The sequence below is a fragment of the Eucalyptus grandis genome, chromosome 9 (genome assembly GCF_016545825.1).
Source record: "Eucalyptus grandis isolate ANBG69807.140 chromosome 9, ASM1654582v1, whole genome shotgun sequence".
Lineage (NCBI taxonomy): Eukaryota > Viridiplantae > Streptophyta > Magnoliopsida > Myrtales > Myrtaceae > Eucalyptus > Eucalyptus grandis.
Window position 1 is genome coordinate 34,548,043 of NC_052620.1, and position 20,355 is coordinate 34,568,397.

At 41.0% G+C, this 20,355-nt stretch overlaps 1 long non-coding RNA gene across 1 annotated transcript; it reads left to right on the plus strand.

The window, feature by feature from the left end:
- The first annotated feature begins 8,424 nt into the window (after positions 1–8,424).
- On the plus strand, positions 8,425–9,202 carry LOC104452625. The gene is made up of 2 exons (XR_005546475.1): positions 8,425–8,583; positions 8,689–9,202. It is a non-coding gene; the product is annotated as an uncharacterized LOC104452625 (long non-coding RNA).
- Positions 9,203–20,355: the final 11,153 nt, after the last annotated feature.

Sequence of the window (20,355 nt, forward strand, 5' to 3'; positions counted from 1 at the left end):
AGAAAGAAGAACAAAAATAAGAGAAAAAGAAAAAAAAAAGTGTTTCGATTTGTGTTAAAACAAAAACACAAAATTTGTGTTTCTTGTTTCTTTTTTTTTGTTTCTGGAACAAAAGAACAAAAAGGAACAGAAACGCACCCAAACGCGTTTCTGTTTCATTTTTTTGTCCTAGAACAACAAAAATGAAAAAGTGTTTAAAAACACAAAAAAGAAATACAAACAAACGGGCCCTAAATGTCCAATAAATAAATAAAAACCAGTTAAGTCCGACGAAAATTTTGAGTAAAAGAAATTATATGATTTTTATAATTAAAATTTTTATCTGAGATGACTTCTTTTAAAATACAAACCAGTCAACGCGTGCAGACTATTGTGTAAAATGAGGACGTTCCTGTTCACCATCGTCTCCATCGCCGCCCATGGAGCCACCCCCAACCATGCCGAGCACCGCACCTCCTCCACTAACTTGACAAGTTGGCAGCTGCGGCGAGAGCATTGACATCGACCCATCCATCTCTTTCGAGAATCCTTGCCTTCGCGATGCCTTCGTCGCTCCATTCCCTGAAGCAGGCCATCATCTCCAACCCCAACGACTTCACCATTGCTTGCTTTCCGTTACCGGTCACCAGAGTCACGAGGTTTGTGATCGAGAGAACCACAATAGAGAGCCCCCATATATGCACCGCTGACCTCGCCGAAAAAATAATCCTCTCTAGAGGAGTTTGAGAAGTTTCATCATTGGCAATCCTTCTGAATGTCATAGCCATCGCTGATTGAGCTGTTCACTGCCTCCGCGTCTTGCTAACTACGCCTCTGTTCTACCCAATTTTTCTGCTTAGAGCGACTTTGCGTTTGCCTAATCCTTCTTCGTCGGTGCCGATCACCATCGCCAATGCCTCTAGGACATCAGCTCTCTAGTTTGATCGCTGTTTGTGATCAACAATCGCAGCTTCAAGGCCATATCCGCCACCGCACATAAGTCCTCTGTTCTGCCCTGCTTCTTTGCCAAGGACTGTGAAGTGCCTCAGGCTGGTTCATTCGCCCCCCGCTGGTTCAATAACTGTCGTCCACGCTTCCAGGAGTTTCTTTTTCCAACTTGATTACCAACTGCAACTAGGATTTGGTTCTTGACAAGATAATAATTCGCCCTCAAATCTGATAAGCAAGAGAACGAGACAGTGATTTAAGGTTTCAATTTTGGGGCGAAACACATAGGCGGCATTGTTTTGGGCTATATGCTCTAATTAGGTGTCCCGGCAAGCCACGTCATATGGAGAAATTATTAAAAGATGGCCACATCGAATTTCTTGGTTATGATAATACTAAAGTGATCTGAAAAAAAATAATTAGACTAAAGTGAGTGTTATACATAATTTTGGACACTTTTAGTGCCATTCCCTCACACAATTGTAACAGAAGGGGCCTCTACAATTTTTCATATAATTAAAAATATTAAACAATATGTTTTTTTACAAGAAGAAAGACGTGGATAAAGCAAACATAACTTCTCACGTGGTAATCGGCGTTGACTTTGGCTTTGTGAGCGGCGGTGAAAGCTCCTAGCTCAGCACGATCTCCAGGAATTTGTGAATCACGAAAAAAGAAAAAAAAAATTGAAGAGGTGATCGTAGTAATTGCAATAATTATTCTCGGACGTCAAGATCGGTGCACCGACTCCTTTTCACTCGCCAGGTATTCCGCGTGGACTCTGGTCTTCCCAGCCGGGAGAAAAGATCGAAGTTGACTGGGACATGACAACTCGCCAGCGCTCGGGCTTTTTTGTCGATGATTTAGCCGATGGATATGAGCCCTCCCTGCTAGGGGTGTCCATGAGAATCGGGATCCGAATCGTTTGGAACCGAAAAAAAAAGCCCATTAACATAAGACGAGTCTGTTTTATACTTGTAATTTGATATCTTATGAACGTGACTTCTCCTTTAAAAAGAGCATCACTGTATATAAGGAAATACTGAGGAAGGGAATCGTACTTCGAAAGGCGGGGAAATCAAGTTCACCCGATATTATTATTAAGAAAGTGGGATCACAAACTATTCATGCTTTAACAAGGTACCGATAAGAAATTAATGTTGCTTTCGCTCAGCGAGGGGCTGGCGAAAAATCCTAGCTCGGCACGATCACAAAGAATCCTAATCAGTAAAACAAATCGTGAATGGCTTGTCTTTGAACATGAGCGAAACAGTCAAATTTGTCCGCCCACAAGTCCGACCTAAACTATCGTTTGAATGTTACGCGAGGAAAGTTCTTGCAATAATTATTATCAGATAGGAAAAAGAAACGAGTTGACTCAGTCTTCCCAAACCGGGACGAAAGATCAAAGTTGATTTGGATGTCACAACTTGCAAGGGCTCGGAGACAAGCCATCCTTTTCGGACAACTCTTCAATTTTGAAGGCTTCATAGAGACATCAACGGGAGACGTTTCTAACTCTACGACGGTCACCTTTATATGCCGTCAAATGAGCCTATATCCTTAGTCGGGACGATATGATTGAAGAGCACTAGCCTAGCCTCTAGAGTGTACCTGTTGTTGAGGCCCTTCTAACCTCTAGAGTATCAATCGATTCACAATTATCATTGTGGCAAAGCTTCTGTGCAACTTGTGTGATGATATGTATCCTCGTATCATCATCGCAGCTCTTGTCAATAGAGCTAATAGTAATATTTATTGAGTCTAGGATATCTGAAGTGTCAAAACTCAGTACAAAAAAAAAAATACATAAGTGCCAAAAGTTAGGAAATTAATATTTAAGTGTCAAAATCGGAGCAAAATAGATCAATTAAGCGTCAACAGTGAGAAAATTTGACCAACGTGGCAATTTTTTGGCGAGCCAAGTACAAATGATGTCATTTTACACGTTGATGTGAGTAAATAATCAATATAAAAATTAATTAAATTTAATTTAAAACCAATTTTTTTTTTTTAAAAAAAATAGAAGATGAAGGTAGTTAGTGGCTGAGGGTAGGGGTGTAAACGGGTCGGGTCGGGTTGAGTCTTGATATTACCCGACCCGACCTGAAACACGTTAAACTCGCATAGGGAATTCGGGTCGGTTCGGTTCGGGTCGGGTCGGGTTTCCGGTTTTTTTTTTTTCTTTTTTTTTCGGGTGAGAGTCGAACGGGCATCGGGCTGCAAATGAATGTATCTTCTACAAATGAGCACAAGCATAATTTACTGCCACATTGATGTAGAATGTCAAATAAATAAGGAGCTTATCCGCAGCACTCTTTATATCGAAGTTCCTAAAAAAGACATTGACCCGGAAGAATGTGATTGCTTCATCAACAATATCGGTTCTATCTGTAGGAGGCATGCATCAGAAACTAAGCACACAGAATCAAATATATTTCAAAATTCTTGATGAAATCAACTACTACCTTGCTCAGAAGTTGGAGCTGGGCCCTTTATATGGCTTTTTAAGGGAAGCAATGGACACCCACATGCCCTAGTAATCCCTTCTTCATCCAAAAAACTTGAATGGTAAACCTGCCCTTTATATGGCTTTTTAAGGGAAGCAATGGACACCCACATGTCCTCGACTGGAAACATAAATAAAAAATGAAATCATGCATCATGCAAGATTGGCCATTATCTATCCTATAATTGATCTGACACACACCAAAGATACACAAAAATTAACAAAACCATATTCTCCTCCCAATGCAGTCTTTCACGCAAGAATTTTAAGAAGGCAAACAAAATTCACTCTGTTGAACAAGGGTATAGGCACTGGCCTACTCATGTGTGTGGAGAGTGGGGGCTTTTGATGTTCTCTCTATTTGGTTGTCCCTACATTTTACCATTTGATTGGCCTCACAAGGTTTGACTTGATGTCCTCGAGACTTCCCTGCAGAAAAAGGAAAAAGAAAAAGAGATGGTGATATGAGAAGCTAAAGGCAAAATCATACTCTTTAGTACAATCATCTTTAGTGTATGCAGAAACCCAAATCAGAACAAGTATGACAAACAAGTGGGACATTAGTCTCTCATACTTCTAATAAGAAATGTTTGAAGAGGTTCAACTATACTGCAAGGGGATCCACTATAGCTATTGCAAAAGATGAATAATTGATGTACTGAACAGTTCATTTTATGACAGCCTGAAAAAACATAGGTCCTATCACATTCAGATCATCCACTTTCCAGCACAATTAAATTCAATTACAGTGAATGACTTGTAAAAATAGATATCAGAACAGCTTCTTATGAGGTCATCTTTGCTTGGAAAAGAGATGCTGTGAAATAGCATACTCTGTGTAAAATCTATGCCCTGAGCAGCGAATATTTACTACTCATACCTCAGAAGTTCAGACAGTGAGCAGGAAAATGCTGTAAGTCACAGTGGTTTTGTCTACACAAGCGTTTACATTACGGTGAAACTGCAAGGGGCTATAGACTTCCAGCAATGGACTTATGACAATTCTGAATATAGATTTCATATAAGCTTGTTTCATAGGAAACTACACAACGCAGTTTCCGATGTCAAATGCGCCAGAATACCCAGAGACATATTCAAGAGTAAACATAATAATTTAAAATAAAGAAATTTTCACTTTGCCCAACCTACAAAATCATAGAAGATGCTCTAGAATGAACACGATAAAGCAAATCAACACAGATCACAAAGAGGGCATTCCTAAATCAAACTGACCCACTGTGATGGAGGATGGACACGAAACGAACGCCCAGAATCGAGGCTAATATGAGATACTGAAACACTAAAGCTTGATAAAAGGCGAAAGACATTGCCTACAGCCTTCTTCCTCTTCTACCGCCCATTCACACTCCAACAACCTTTCATTTTAACAGTTTTGCTCGAACAAGAAAGACCCATCAATCAATTTTAAAGAACTTTACCTCCTGTTCATGATGTTGTTCAGAAAGCACATACAGCTCACTCGCTTAGCTAGCTGCTTCAGCTTAACTTTTAACCTGAACCTAAAGAATTTCATAGACAACTAAATGCATCAGACAAGCAATTTCCTTAATACAAGAATCTAAAAATTCAAGCGCACGAAACACAATCGCCGAATCAAATCGCCCGCAACGAAGAGCAACAGACAATCATCAACAATCGCCCGAGCGGAAAGCGGCGACTTTGCGAAACGCAAAATTCCCGATCTCCACGACCAATGTTGAGCGCCATCGAGCAGAAATTCGGGACGGCATTTGACGAGCGACGAGAGGGGGGAAGGCACGTGGATCTGGAGGGGGGGCTCCTCACCTGCCAGGACTTGGAAACGAGGCGAGAAATGAGCGCCATGATCATCGAGCGAACCCAGTCCCCAAGTTGTCGACGATGGTCGGCCGCACGCGGCGGCAAGGGTTTCGGCGTCGGTGAGGCGGAGGCGAGGGGTGGCGACAGCGACGGTGAGGCGGAGGCGCGTCGATCGGAGGGCGGCAGCGGACTCCACGAGAAGGCGCACTCGTCAGAGAAGAAGGCGGAGCCGACGAGGTTGTGTTCGACTGTTCGTGTTTTTGGGGCTAAAGCCTAAAGCGTTTGTGTTTTTGTGTTTTGGCGTGTTTTTTAGAAAACTTGTTTCGGGTCGAACAATGTTCGAACCCTGACCCAACCCGAAACACATTTTGTTTGCTAGTTTTATATTTGTTACCCGAACACGACCCGAACACAAAATATGTTAATACATGTTTTGTGTTTGTTTTGTGTTTGGGTCGGGTCGGGTCGGGTCGGTTCGGTTCGGGTCTTTTTGACACCCCTAGCTGAGGGCTCAGCCCTTGTTGCCGCTACCTCCCGGCCGTCACCAGAAAGGTGTGGGGAGGGTCAGTCGGAGTCACCGAGCCCGGCTAGGGGGCCGGCGACCCTTGCCTATCCTCCCCTCACCTTTCTAGCGATGATAGGGAGGCAGCAACGGCAGCTAGTTACCTTCATCTTCCTTTTTTTTTTTTTAAATGATTTTAAATTAAATTAGATTAAATTTTTATATTAAAATATGAATTGTGCCAAATCAACGTGGTTTTTGTATTTCTTTGCTAAGTCAGCGTTTCGACAAATTATGTAAGCCAACAAAATTAATAAAAAATTATCACGTAAGATTTTCGGCGGGGTTCACTGAATGTGGCACCCAAGTATCCAATTTTTCAAAAAAAAGTGACAGTTAAGTGTTACTTTACTAACTTTTAATACTTAAATGTCATCTCATGTCAAGTTTTGGCACTTATGGTGTTCTTTTGCCAATATTTATTCTTGAACTAACATCATGTGCAGGCTCAATCTTCCTAACCAGCACGAAATGTGAAAGTCGACGTAGGTATCGCAACTTGCGACTGCTCCGAAGATCATCCTTTTGCTCAATCGATTTCGGAAAGGGCTTTGTGCCCGACGCGGGAAACTATTGGGTGAGCCCACATACCGCGCCTAATCAGCTAACAAGCTATTATCAAACTTGATTGAATGATCTCATCCATTGGACGTCTACAAAACGGAGAAATTCTCTAAGTTCAGTCATATTAAACAATCCCGACATGCTGTTTACTTGGTTTGGTATAAAGCATTGCAGTCAAGGATGGGAGTCCGTTCAATGAGGGTTCATCTTACTCCTCGATTTCACGGATACTTGGTTGATGCATGAGTCTTCTGGTTTTCCATGCAGAATTCTTTCTGTTTTTTTACATCCTAACTTTTATATTAAAAGACCGAATTTCATCTCCCCTCATATTATCAAATTTTCTCAACATATGCACATGAAAATTGGAAATGCTTTTCCGAATTGAAGAAATATGTTTCATAAGGACAACAGAGCAATGTGTTTTGTGAACAAACATCATCATTGGATTGGACGTAACGGTTAATTTCCAACCGACATATTGCCCAAAAAGTTAACATTCATTAAAAAGAAATTCTACTAATGTTTAATCACAACTTTTCATGAATTTCGAGTTTCGACATTATTGTAGGCTTTTTAGATCTAGGTAAACTACTTCTAAGTACCATCTCACTGCATCATCACTGACGTTCTAGCAAAGTGCTGCCACGAATGTGCATTTCAACCGCTAGATCTAGTAAACAAGATTTTTATACATAAGAGTTTCATACATTTAACGGTCAAAGCGTTTGAATTTTTTGACTCATGGTGGCTTTATGATGCCTAAGTTAGTAGTTAGCACAGAGAGAGAGAGAGAGAGAGAGAGAGAGAGAGATAGTTGTGGGTTGGGTGGCTCTTGGTCTTTGGGTAACGATTCTACCGTCATCTCCTGTAATGAGCTTAGCTTCTTTAGGGAGAACGTTTCAACAAAGGTCACGCCGGCCGCCTTCAACTGACCTGCATGCCATGTCCGACGGTGGCTGTCTTCCTCTCCAGCATGTCCAGGACACGTGTCGATCGCTCGTAGGTTTTGTCAAATCTGTCGTTAATCATCACACCTAATGTAGATCCACAGATATGAAAGCCTGTAAGAACTATGCGTGACGAAAACTTGAGTCGCTGTTGGAAAATAAATGGTGCACATTGACTAGTAGTAGAAGTCTATGGCGAGCTCACCGTCTTCTCGTCAACTGGATCGGAACTAGGAAAGGGATTATGGTCAAAACCGAAGGCTTTTTGTGAAGACATAACGTGGAAAATTACCAGGAAATATGATGAATGGACCGCTTTTCTTTATACCATGTTTTTTTATGTGTGTTCCAACGTTACGTGTATTTATGAGAATTTATTAACTGGAAAAGTTCAATTTTTGCCAACTCACATACTTTGAAATTTCTGAAATCCAAAACTTCTGAAATTTTGGTCACGATCCAATATTTATATGTAAATTTACATATTACATTTTCATAATTTTTGGAAATCTTAATAATATATTTCAAGTTTTGGCAATGTTCGCACGTTCTCTGTCTTTTTATTTTCTGGAAGAATTTGCCGCCCTTTAGGAGCTTTATCCAGATATTCCCCTTGGGTTTATGCAATAATAGTATTGCGAAAAAAGTTTATTGGGAGTTATTTGACTATGCTGCAAGGTAAATAATCTTAAGTAGAAGCTTTAATTAATACGTCTCTTCTATTGTTGTATGGTATTATTTATGCAAGATTACAATTCTTCGCATTAAAGTGTCACACATGACACTTAAAATTGATGAGACAGCGTGTGGATGTTTTCTTTTTAAGGGCAATAAATAAACTAGGACCGATCTAGATGAGGTATAATTTTGGCCACTTGATAGTTGGACTCTTATGTCACACGGTATAAACCACTTGCAATGAGTTTGGACTCTTATGTATCCGATAGTGATACATAGTAGTGACCTTTATGGTCTTGGATTTAGAACATATCCTGTCGTCCATGAGAACAAGGGAGCTTGTTTATTAAAGATAGAAAATATCCATGGGATGATCAACTTAACATAATCAAATTCATAATTTGTCACCTTAACCCGAGAGAAAAACTTTATAAATAGCCACCTAATGGAAAGCAAAATGTGCCAAGCCAGAGCTACCAAATAGTCCCCAATATTCATAATGAGGAAGGCCTTTCTTCTTGCTTGCGCTCTTTTGATCTCGTTCGCTCTTCTCTTCCTTCCTTCCACCGAAGCTCGAGTACTCCTTCAAAAAGGTGAACTCAACATCTCTCTCTCTCTCTCTCTCTCTCTCATTATTTCAAATTGATGTGTAATAGCTGAAGAAATATAATGAATCATCAACATGATAATGTAAACAGGACCGTTAGACCCGACAGGGCCAGCATGCGGACGACAACCTGGGGGCAGGTATAGACCGTGCACAGTGAAACCACCTCCGCCGACGTGTGGTCGTTATGTACGTCAATGCCATCCGCCAGTTATCCCCAGAGGGCCATGAATCCAGGGAGCTAAGTTAAGCTGCTCATGACAGCGAAATTGCACCATAATATGAAGTACTTTCACGACACCGTCATCGTGAATAAATAAAGAAGCTGAGTGAAGTCAGTCACTTGATGGAGCCTTGTTTCAATACCTAAAAACGAATTAAGGATGAATAATATGTAGAAGATGCAAGTTAATGTATGAAACAATAAAGCAATGAATGAATCGTCTAGTTTACGGTATGTATCTTTTGAAAGGAAAAGGGAACAGCGACAGAGCTTGTCACAGGCTTCATCTTCTCTTTCAAATTGCGATATGATGAATTATCTAGATGTAAGTGCAATGAAGTGCTTGTCTAATCTGTGAAAGTAGCTTCCAAGAGTTCCTGAATTTCTTGCCTGCCTGTGATTTTCTTCATCGAGGATGGAGAAGTATCTGTCTCATCTCTGTTTTCACCACGAATTTTTCATATCTTAGCTTATTTTGAAAACAAATAGGTGTGGCTGTTTGGAAGGGAATGATTAATAAGGCAATCTGTAGCATTCGTCGCTAAAGAGTAAAGAGTATAAACTATGATAAAAAAAAATTTCCAGTCCAAGAAATCCTCCAGTAAAATCGAAGCAACATCCTTCCATTCACAGTCATATAGTATAAGGTGCAAGTTCAACATCTTTGTGTTCTAACCAAAATTGAGCTTGGTCAATTGAGGACTTTCTAGCTTGAAGAAGTTAATAACAGAAAAGAACTCTCGCAGAAATGGCAGCAGACTTTCTTCGAAACCGATAACAACTTGGCACATAATTGGCTTCACATCAACCAATACTAGTTAAACGAAGCAGATAAATTTTGCATTGCATTTGAGAGAAATCAACCACAACAAAAAGAGGTTCTCAATGTTTCAAGGGCATGCTTTCTCATTCAGTTCTGATTTCATAGAACAAAACCAATGTCAAAAGAGCCAGACCATTCCTTGCCAGAAAATGGCCAATGTGAAGTCCGTCTGGATCTTAAACAGCATATACCCCAGCATAAACGTGCAAGAGAATGAAAGCATCATCCAACTGACCATCCTTCGTTTACTTCTTTTTTTTCTTATGACTGGACAGTAGACTCATCTTGATGTTCCTCTGTACGAGCAAGTCTTGGATTAACGCGGTGAACCTGAGCCCAGCTGACATGCATCTATCGTTGGATGAAGCGCGCCGAGTGGAACCCACATAATCCTACGACGCATGTAAGCCGGGCTATATTATTTACATACTTGATGGTTGGACGCTTACGTTACACCCAATTTTGCCACCGCACTTACGGAGAAAATTGAGTGGGCATTGCAAGATGATGTACCTATCAGATTCTGATAGGGCCTATAGTGGATGACTTAAAACATCTCTTTCGTCAACTCGCTAGGATTAACTCAATTGAGATAACGCACCCTCAATTACGTTGATATAGTGCCAAGTGAATTGATGACACTGCACAAGATATTATGTTCATATCGAGCATCATTACACCCAATTTTGCGACCGCGCTGACGGAGAAAATTGAGTGGGCATTGCAAGATGATGTACCTATAACATTTTTTTCAATTGAATCCTAAATCTGTTCATATTTTGCTAATTGAGTCTATCCAGAAAGTATTGAAGTGGACCGGCCAACATGGCACGGTCGGTGTTGACATGAATGATTGTTGGGAAAATATTTTTCGTTTATTCATTTTTATAGCAATACAAGCAATCATTTTTGAGAATTTTTTTTTTCAAATTCTCCATTTTTCGTAAAATAAACGGAGCCTAACACAAAGAAAATGAGGAATAAATCCAGGTGACAGAGAATATCCTAAAAAAGGGGAATAAATGAAATTAAAATCTTTATGCTTGTCACGCGCGAATTTAGAATAAGGTGGAGTGACAACGTGGGTAATCTTTGCGAGATATATAATTGCGTAATCAGAAAAAGCAAAACATGCGTTATTCCTAATCCGTTCATAAGCATGGGCAAACGGAAGCTACTGATACCTGGTGGAGCGACAAAGAGGACATGACTCCCTCCTCTCCGGCCACTTGCCGATGCACTCTGCATGGAAGACATGCTCCCAATTCGTCCGAGCGGCCATAGACTCGGCTCAGAGCTCCTCACGACAGATCAAAGGAGCCCTTTCAATGCCAATCTTGCGCCGTAATTCCCCATCCAGCAAGTTCGAAGGCCATCATGTCGTCCAACGGCATCACTGCCCGCAACGAGGACTCGGAGACCCGTGGTGACGTAGGATATATATAATATATATATTGATCTTAATTTGTCAAATGTGATATTGATTTTGTAAAATCATTATCTGTTTTGTATGTCATAATAGACATCCATAAATATGCGGATACTTACAAAACAAAACATGTGGAAGAAGAAGAGATGCTAAATTAGAGAGTACTAGGATTAGAGATTTGCTAAAATGACTATGAAAAATAATTTGCAGAGTAAAGCTCGCGTGGGAACAGGGAACAATGGAACATGGCTCGGTGTGACAAGAAATTTATCCACATTAATATGCTTTGAAGTGCTTTGCTGCAATCGAATAATGTCCAACGAAGTCACCCATGTTTATCCCAATATTCAATTTCTGTTCCCCGAAGAAGATTATGCTCTACCTCTTCAGGAAAAAATTATTAAAAACAGTATAGTTTAAAGAGAACACTTAGAAAACTTCGTAATGATGCATACATACGCATCTCGTTTTCCTAGGTAAGATCATTCTACTGCAAAGAGAGATGCATTTCAGCGTGTGCAATTGTAATACAGGGTAATATTTCTTAATCATCTCGAAATTTGAAATAAAATATATTTCTTTTGTTATATGGATGGAAAAGCAAAAAGAGGACAATAAAGAAGACAATAACTTGAGCGAGGGAGAGTCGCAAGGGGTCATGGAGGTGATGTTCCTTTAATTAGCGAGCCGCAAAATAACGTTCCTAGCTCGGCACCTGAACTAATAATGGATTACCTTGTTAATTGTCTTAGTCCAATTGTGATTGACTTGCCTTTGAGCAGATCGATAAGGTAACTAAACCTGACCTAAATCACCATCACTACATTGTGAAGGCTTTATTAGTATTTGGCTTAAGGCCCGTCCGCCCAAGTTGGGCCGAGAAAGCCCGGCCCACGGGAATAGGGCCCGTGGAAGGAGAGAGGTATAAAAGGGAGGAGAAAGAGAGAAAATAACAACGTTTTGTTTAAAAGAAAAAGGACGTACGTACTCTCCCTCTCTCTGTCGTTTTCTCCAAAAGCAAAATGCAGTGAAGCGCCAAGGCCAATTTGCTTCATCGGATCGAACAGGACCAAGTTTCTCTTCCTCTAACGGCGTCGGTGTTTAATCTGTGGCTAAAAGGTACGCTCGAATCCGTGGTGTGCTTTAGGATCGGTGATACGTGTTGTTTATCCCGGGCTCGTCTTCCGCATTGATTTAGGGGTTCGATTTAGTGTCGAATCCGTTTTTCGGGGATCAGTCATTCCCAACATTGGTATCAGAGCCTTAGTTCACGTTTTCCCGACTTGTTTGACGATTTTTGATTGATTTTTCGCAAAAGCAATTCGGCCGTACGGATCGGGGCGAGAAATCTCGACACCCGAGCGTTCTTCGGCCAATTTTCTGAGTTTTCGTAAGTCGAAATCGTTTTCTGAATACATGGGGAGAAAGGCAACGTCGAGACGAGTCTGGAGATACGTCGTGCGCCGCCGGGCGATGCCCCACGCGCCCACACGCACGGCCAGAAGCCGCTGCGCGTGGGCGTGACGCGCCCGGAAGCGCTGGCTCGCCCAGCGCGTGCGGCACACGCGTCGGTCGGCGAACCGGCGCGTGCGCACTGCCGGCCAGCGAACCGGCACGCGCCGGTCCGCGGACCGGCGCGTGCTGGCGTCATCGATGACGTCGGCACGACGACGTTTCGCCGGGCGACCACCGGCCGACGGCCCGACCCGACCCGACCCGACCCGACCCGACCGCGGAGACCCAGCACGTGCGCGGCGCGTGCCGGCTGATGTCTGCGTGACGTCAGCCCGCGCACGCGCGCGGCACGTGCCGTCGGTTCGCCCGAGCCGGCCCCACCAGCCCGACCGGTCCGACGACCGTTGACGACCGTTGACCACCGTTGACTGTTGACGACCGTTGACCGACGACCGTTGACCGTTGACCCCAAAAAAAAAAGAAGAAGGAAAAGAATGTGTTTCTTTTTCAATTAAGTCTATTTGGATTATAATGTGATCCCTTATTTGTTCTGCATTTGTTGCGGGAACAATGCCTCCCCGAGGTTGCGCACACCTATTCGCGCGATTCTGGATGAACAAAAGAATAGGCTGTCTAAGTTGATGGGCGGCGGATCGATCATCGATGGGAGAGAGGTGACTTAATTGATCATGTCCTTGAAGTCAACGGGAAGATTCAACAGGTCATATGGAATGGTCGTCCTATGTCACAAGTCGAGAGATGGTGCGATTTTCATAAACACTCTTCCACTTGAATGGCAAGATGTGTTGAATCGCATATGGGATGTCAACGGAGCTGCTTCCTATAAGAAAATTGTGATGGATTTTGTAAATGAATATTATTGTATTGTTTCAAGGGAAAAGATCAAGAAATTGAACAAAAGAGGATCTTTCCTAGTTCGTGTGCTGACTTGGTGTTAGTTGTATTGGCTGATATATGTTAAGTGTGATTTGTGGACATATTATGTAATGATTACTACCTAATTGTGTTAATTGAAAGCATTGTTGTTTTATTGGATGTCTATTATATATTGCTTTCTGTTATTGCTGGTTGCTTTGTGGGTAATTAGTCAGTGGGTAGTTTTAGAAGTTTTTGTAGCTTCATAGAATTGATTTTGCATAAGACAATTATATTGATGATAGTTTTAAGTTAGGATTTTGGAGGATGATTGGAAACATAGTGACATTTTGATTCTGAAACATTACTTGAAATTATTCATTAATATGATGGGTCTATGTAAATAGGGATGCATAAATGATAGGCATTAATAATTCGTGCATATTTGTCGATTTGTTCGATCAATGGCTTCAGCCACAAAGAGCATAGTTGCTGAGCTGAACAAAGGTGAAAAGCTCAATGGTGACAACTATGAAATTTGGCAAATGAAAATCCAGTATGTGCTGGAAGAGCAAGAAGCACTTGAGGCTCTCAACCTGACTATGGTAGAACCTGAAGAGGGAACCGCTGCACAGCACAAAAGAGACAAAGAAGCTTTTTCTTCGTGGAAAAGAAAGAACTCTCTAGCTCGCATCACGTTGCTGAGCAGCATGGAAAATGACGTCATGCGAGAGTTTCGGCGTTTTGACAATGCCAAGGAAATGTGGGAGGCATTGGCAGCTAGATTTGGTCATACTTCGGTGACTAGGCGAGGCAGCTCACTATCGGGTTTGACTCTTATAAGAAGCCTCATGGTCAGACCATGAAGCAACATCTTAGAAAGATGTCAAACATGATAACGAGCTGAAAGATGCTGGCCATGTCCTCACGGATGAGCAGCAAGTGCAAGCAGTGATTCGTTCCTTGCCTCGAGTTGGGAGCATATGAAGGTGCACCCGACTCATAATGAAAATATCAAAACCTTTGAGGATGCAATGCGTCATCTTGAGCTGGAAGAGGACCGCTTTGTTGGCGCTAAGCCGGATCTTTGAACTCTATGATGCAAGTTCTAGCTCAAATGGAGCTTCGAGCTCCAAGCGCAAGCGCCCTAACTGGTTTGATAAGGGGAAAGGCAAGGAAGAAGTAGGTCCTTCAAGGAAGAAACCCAAGTTTAACCAACATGACAGAGGGAAGCGTCCTCGCATGAAAAAGCTTGCAAGGGTGAAATGCTACAACTGTGACAAGAAGGGTCACTATGCTCGCGACTGTCGTGAACCAAAGAAGGTATGCACCCCTTGTACTTTTCAGAACTATGCTTTTGTGTCGAGTTCTGTGTTCTTAACTGAGTCTAATCCTTTGTGGACTGTGGATTCAGGAGCGACGGACCATGTAGCGAAGGATAGAGGATCCTTCGTGGAATTCCGATGAGTACCAACTGGAACTAAGTGGATCTATGTGGGAAACAATTCCAGAGCTGAAGTGAAAGGAATTGGCACATGCCAACTGAATATGTGTGGTGGACGCACTTTGTTCCTTCATGATGTATTGTATGCTCCAGAGATTCGTCGGAATTTAGTGTCTGTATTAGTGTTGGTTAAATTAGGTTTTAATATGAACTTCTATAGTAGATGTGTGAATTTGTTTTTGGATACAAATTACTATGGTTGTGGTTATTTTCTAGATGGTTTTATTGTATTAGATATTGATTATGTTAATGATAATGTTTGGTATTCCCTTCTCACGTCTCCTAATAAATATGATAATGATGTGAATGTGTGGCATGCTAGACTTGGTTACATTGGCCAACAGCGTATGAATAGACTAGCCAAAGAGGGCTTGTTGGGCAATATTGAAAAAGTCGATTTGTCCATATGTAAGCATTGCCTAGAAGGGAAAACGACAAGGAAACCATTTGGAAAAGGAAAAGAGCTGAATTTCCTCTGCATTTAATCCATTCTGATGTCTGTGGTCCAATGAATGTGAAAGGAAGGCATGAGGCTGTTTATTTCATCACTTTTATTGATGATTATACTCGATTCGGATATGTCTATTTGATTTCTCATAAATCTGAAACAATAAGTTGTTTTAAAAGGTTTATGAACCTGGTAGAGAATCAATTAGACAAGAAAATAAAAGCATTGAGATCCAATTGAGGTCGAGAATATTTATCTGATGAGTTCAGAAAATTATGTGATGAAAAAGGAATAGAAAGACAGTTGTCTATTCCATATACTCCTCAACAAAATGGTATTGCGGAGAGAAGAAACGGAACCCTACTGGAAATGGTTAGGTCCATGATGGCGCATGCTAACTTACCTATTACTTTTTGGAGTGATGCGTTGTTAACTGCTGCCTATATACTTAACCGTGTGCCTTCCAAATCAGTTACTTCCACTCCATATGAGTTATGGACGGGTAGAAAACCGGACTTAAGTTTTCTTAAGCCATGGGGTTGTGCCGCCTATACACATGAGTCCTCTCACAAATTTGGGAAATTGGGTCCCAGAGGAAAGAAGAGTATTTTCATAAGGTACTCTGAACACTCGAAAGGATATGTGTTCATAGGTGAGCAGGAAAGTGGGAGTATAACTGAGTTTGAATCACGAGATGTCACATTCCTAGAGGACGAATTTCCTAAGAAGGGCGAAATAGGGGAAGATCGTTCCCTATTTGAGACCTTGGATCAGGATAATGATGTTAGTGGAGTTCGTCCAAGTGGGAGTAATATGAGAAGTGATGAATTGAATTCAACTCATTCTCAATTGCAACCACATGATGAGACGACATCATCATTACCTAATCCAAGTGGGAGCATGATGGGGGATGATGTGCAAAGTGTATAATCTCCCATACGGCGAACAAGTCGCCAAAGTATTCCCCGTCGACGTTTTGACATTGAAGGGGAAACTTTTATGATTGCTCCACAAGATGAGGATGAGTCAAGAAATATTAATGAGGCTTTGAATTGCCCTAGTAAGGAAAAATGGATTAATGCAATGGAAGAGGAAATGGAGTCAATGAAATCAAACCAAGTCTCTGGGAACCGGTTGATCTTCGCAAAAGGACGCAGCTATTGGGAACAAATGGGTTCTCAAAATAAAGCGAAAGGCTGATGGCTCGATAGAAAGGCATAAGGCTCGCCTTGTGGCGAAGGGTATAATCAACGGAAGGAATTGATTATGAAGATACGTTTTCTCTGTAGTAAGATTTACCTCGATTCGCATTATTCAGTAATAGTGGCTAGTCTGGATCTTGAGTTACATCAAATGGATGTAAAGACTGCTTTCCTCAATGGAGAATTAGAGGAAGAAATATATATGGAACAACCTGCTGGTTTCATAGTGAAAGGCCAAGAAAAAAAAAGTATGTCGACTTTTGAGGTCGATATATGGTCTTAAGCAGTCATCAAGACAATGGTATATAGGTTTTCATAATGTCATAATGGCATATGATTTTACGATGATTGATGAGGATCATTGTGTATATATCAAAAGATCCAAGGATCAATTTGTGATCATATCATTATATGTTGATGATATACTAATTGCTGGAAGCAATATGGAGTTTGTTAAGACTGTCAAGAGTTGGTTGTTTTCCAACTTTGAGATGAAGGACATGGGTGAGGCTGCATACATTCTTGGAGTTAAGATTTCAAGAGATCGTTCGAAGAGATCATTGTCTCTTTCGCAAGAAACCTATATAAATAAGGTTCTTGAACGATTTCGTATGCAAGATTGTAAACCCATAGACACTCCTATTGCAAAAGGTGAAGGATTGAGCCATAGACTGTGTCCAAGGACTCCACAAGAGAAGGAACAAATGAAACATGTTCCTTATGCAAGTGCTGTTGGGAGCTTGATGTACGCTATGATGTGTACAAGACCCGACATATGTTTTGCAGTTGGAATGGTGAGTAGATACCAATCCAATCCGTCCAAAGACATTGGAAAGCCGTTAAGAGAGTACTGAGGTATCTGAAGGGAACTGCTGATTATTACAAGTTGAATTATCAAGGAAAGGATCTGCGACTTGAAGGCTATTCAGATGCTGATTGGGGGGAGATTTAGATGAAAGGAAATCTACCTCAGGATTTGCTTTCTTACTGAGCAATGGCACCATATCATGGAGTAGTAAGAAGCAAACGTGCATAGCCTTATCCACGATGGAAGCTGAGTTCGTGGCATTATCAGCAGCAATACAAGAAGCAGTTTGGCTTAAGAGATTCTTGGATCATTTAGGTGTTATTGAGAAAGCTGCAAATCAATTATTGGTTAACTGTGATAGCCAAGCAGCTATAGCATACACCAAAGATCCAAAGTATCATGGCAAGACCAAACATATAGATACAAAGTATAACTTTGTAAAAGATATGGTTGCACGAAAAAATGTGAACTTACAGTACATATCTACGCATAGAATGGTAGCAGATCCTATGACAAAACCAATACCTAGAGATGTGTTTTGTGGTCATGTAATATCTCTAGGATTGCGTAGAGTATGATATACTGGATTGTAATTTCCTTGAGTTGTTCACATTTATGAACTAGTGTTGTTTCATTATTAATGCCTATGAATCTTTGTTTGATCTTTATGCATCTTAATGCTCAGTGTATTACTTTATGTTGAGAAAGTATGTCGGACAGATAAAAGATTAGCCCACTCACACGGGTAATCGTCTCTATTTACTGTGTGATAAATAGAGATGAGACTGTTTTTAAGCTTATTATCTAGGTGATAATCGAGAGCTCAAGCTTAAAATACGAATGTCGCCTTAACTGAGTGTTAAGATGAGGACATAATACTTACTATGTCCAAAAGTAAAATACCCCACATGTTTTACTTTATCTGTCTAAGATGCCAGATGTGAGTTCTGATGAATTTTGTAAATGAGTAGATACGTGAACTCAAGTTAGACATTCAGGATGTCTGAACTATCATCTGTATGGTATTGAAAGGTGTAGACATACGCTCCATGGGAAAAGGAGTTAATATCGTAATACGTATTTCATACTACGTATGCATGAGCCGACCAAGAAAGAGTGGCAAAAAGTTTTGATCTCAACTTTTATGACGTGTGAGACTCTTGAGGAAAAGAGTTCCTCAATTTAAGTGCCCTCATGACTTTTACTTATTCTCAAGGTTTCTATTTAGTGTTTGCTATCTTAGGATGTTGCCAATGGTCATGAGTTGATTCGATCTAATGGGACATTTCTAGAAAAGCAAGCTGAACTGAAATTGAGAGTTTGAAGGAAAGAGGAAGATCGATTTTGGAGAATCACATTGTAGTTTTTGTATTCACTTTAGTCGACCAATTATGATTGTCTTTGTGATAACTGTAATTGTGAATATATATATATATATATATATATATATATATATATATATATCATGTTTGAAAGAGATCAAGAGAGATATAAAATGTGATCGATCGATCTAGGGTACTGCATACTAAATCTACTCAGAGTGTGACGCCCATTATGAGCTGCTATATATTCCTAACAGATGTATAGCAACGAGCTCTCAAAGTATGCTGGTCGCACGGATCATTCACCGGTATGAATGTTGAAAAGAGGTAAAGAGAATCCTGTTCGGCCCACCATGTGCGAGTGGGAGATGAAGGCTTTATTAGTATTTGGCTTAAGGCCCGTCCGCCCAAGTTGGGCCGAGAAAGCCCGGCCCACGGGAATAGGGCCCATGGAAGGAGAGAGGTATAAAAGGGAGGAGAAAGAGAGAAAATAACAACGTTTTGTTTAAAAGAAAAAGGACGTACGTACTCTCCCTCTCTGTCGTTTTCTCCAAAAGCAAAACAGTGAAGCGCCAAGGCCAATTTGCTTCATCGGATCGAACAGGACCAAGTTTCTCTTCCTCTAACGGCGTCGGTGTTTAATCTGTGGCTAAAAGGTACGCTCGAATCCGTGGTGTGCTTTAGGATCGGTGATACGTGTTGTTTATCCCGGGCTCGTCTTCCGCATTGATTTAGGGGTTCGATTTAGTGTCGAATCCGTTTTTCGGGGATCAGTCATTCCCAACACATTGCAACACAAGAAAGCGTGAAAAGTATCGAGTCGGATGGCGAGAGTGGTGGCTGGTGCCCTTTTCAAATGACCTTGTCTTTTAACTTGTGGGAACTTTCTTATGAATCATGTATAGATTCGGCATCCCTCGCAAGACCAGCATTATAGTTGAACAGATAAAATTTCAAGCTTAAGGCACGAGCTAGATGAGTCAATATCTCAAGTTCAAAACCCGATTCGGCATAATATTGTATGGCTCTCGGTTGAGAATAATTTATTCCTTAATAGTAAGTCTAGATGGCTTTTTTTTTACTAGATCCAAGTGAACAGCTCTAAAATATCATCTCACTGCATCATGACCCACGTTCCGATAGCTTCGTGGCTCCAAATTTGTATTTCTAACATTTAGCTGGTAAAGTTTTTTTAATAAATGCATCTAATAGTGGAAATTCCAACACAATAAAATATCTTATTAACATGAAAACTGATCCTGCAAAATCATTCAAATCACATGTCAAGGATTCGACCTATACCCTCACTAACAAGTGTCCAATTTTGTGATCTAGGTTGGCTCTATCATGCTTAAGTCAGTAAAATATGAGAGAGAGAGAGAGAGAGAGAGAGAGAGAGAGAGAGAGAGAGAGAGAGAGAGAGGGGGGGGTTGGCATTTGAAAGGGCAAGAGAGAGAAGTTGGAAAGGGATTCGGGTCAAAACTGAAGGCTTTGTGATGACAAAGTGTGGAAAATTTCAAGAGAAAATGACAAATGGACCACTTCTCTTTCTATCATGTTTTCAACGTGTGTCGCAATACCATTTAGATTTATGAGGATTAATTGAGGTTGGCACTTGAAAGGGCAAGAGAGAGAAGTTGGAAAGGGATCGGGTCAAAATTGAAGGCT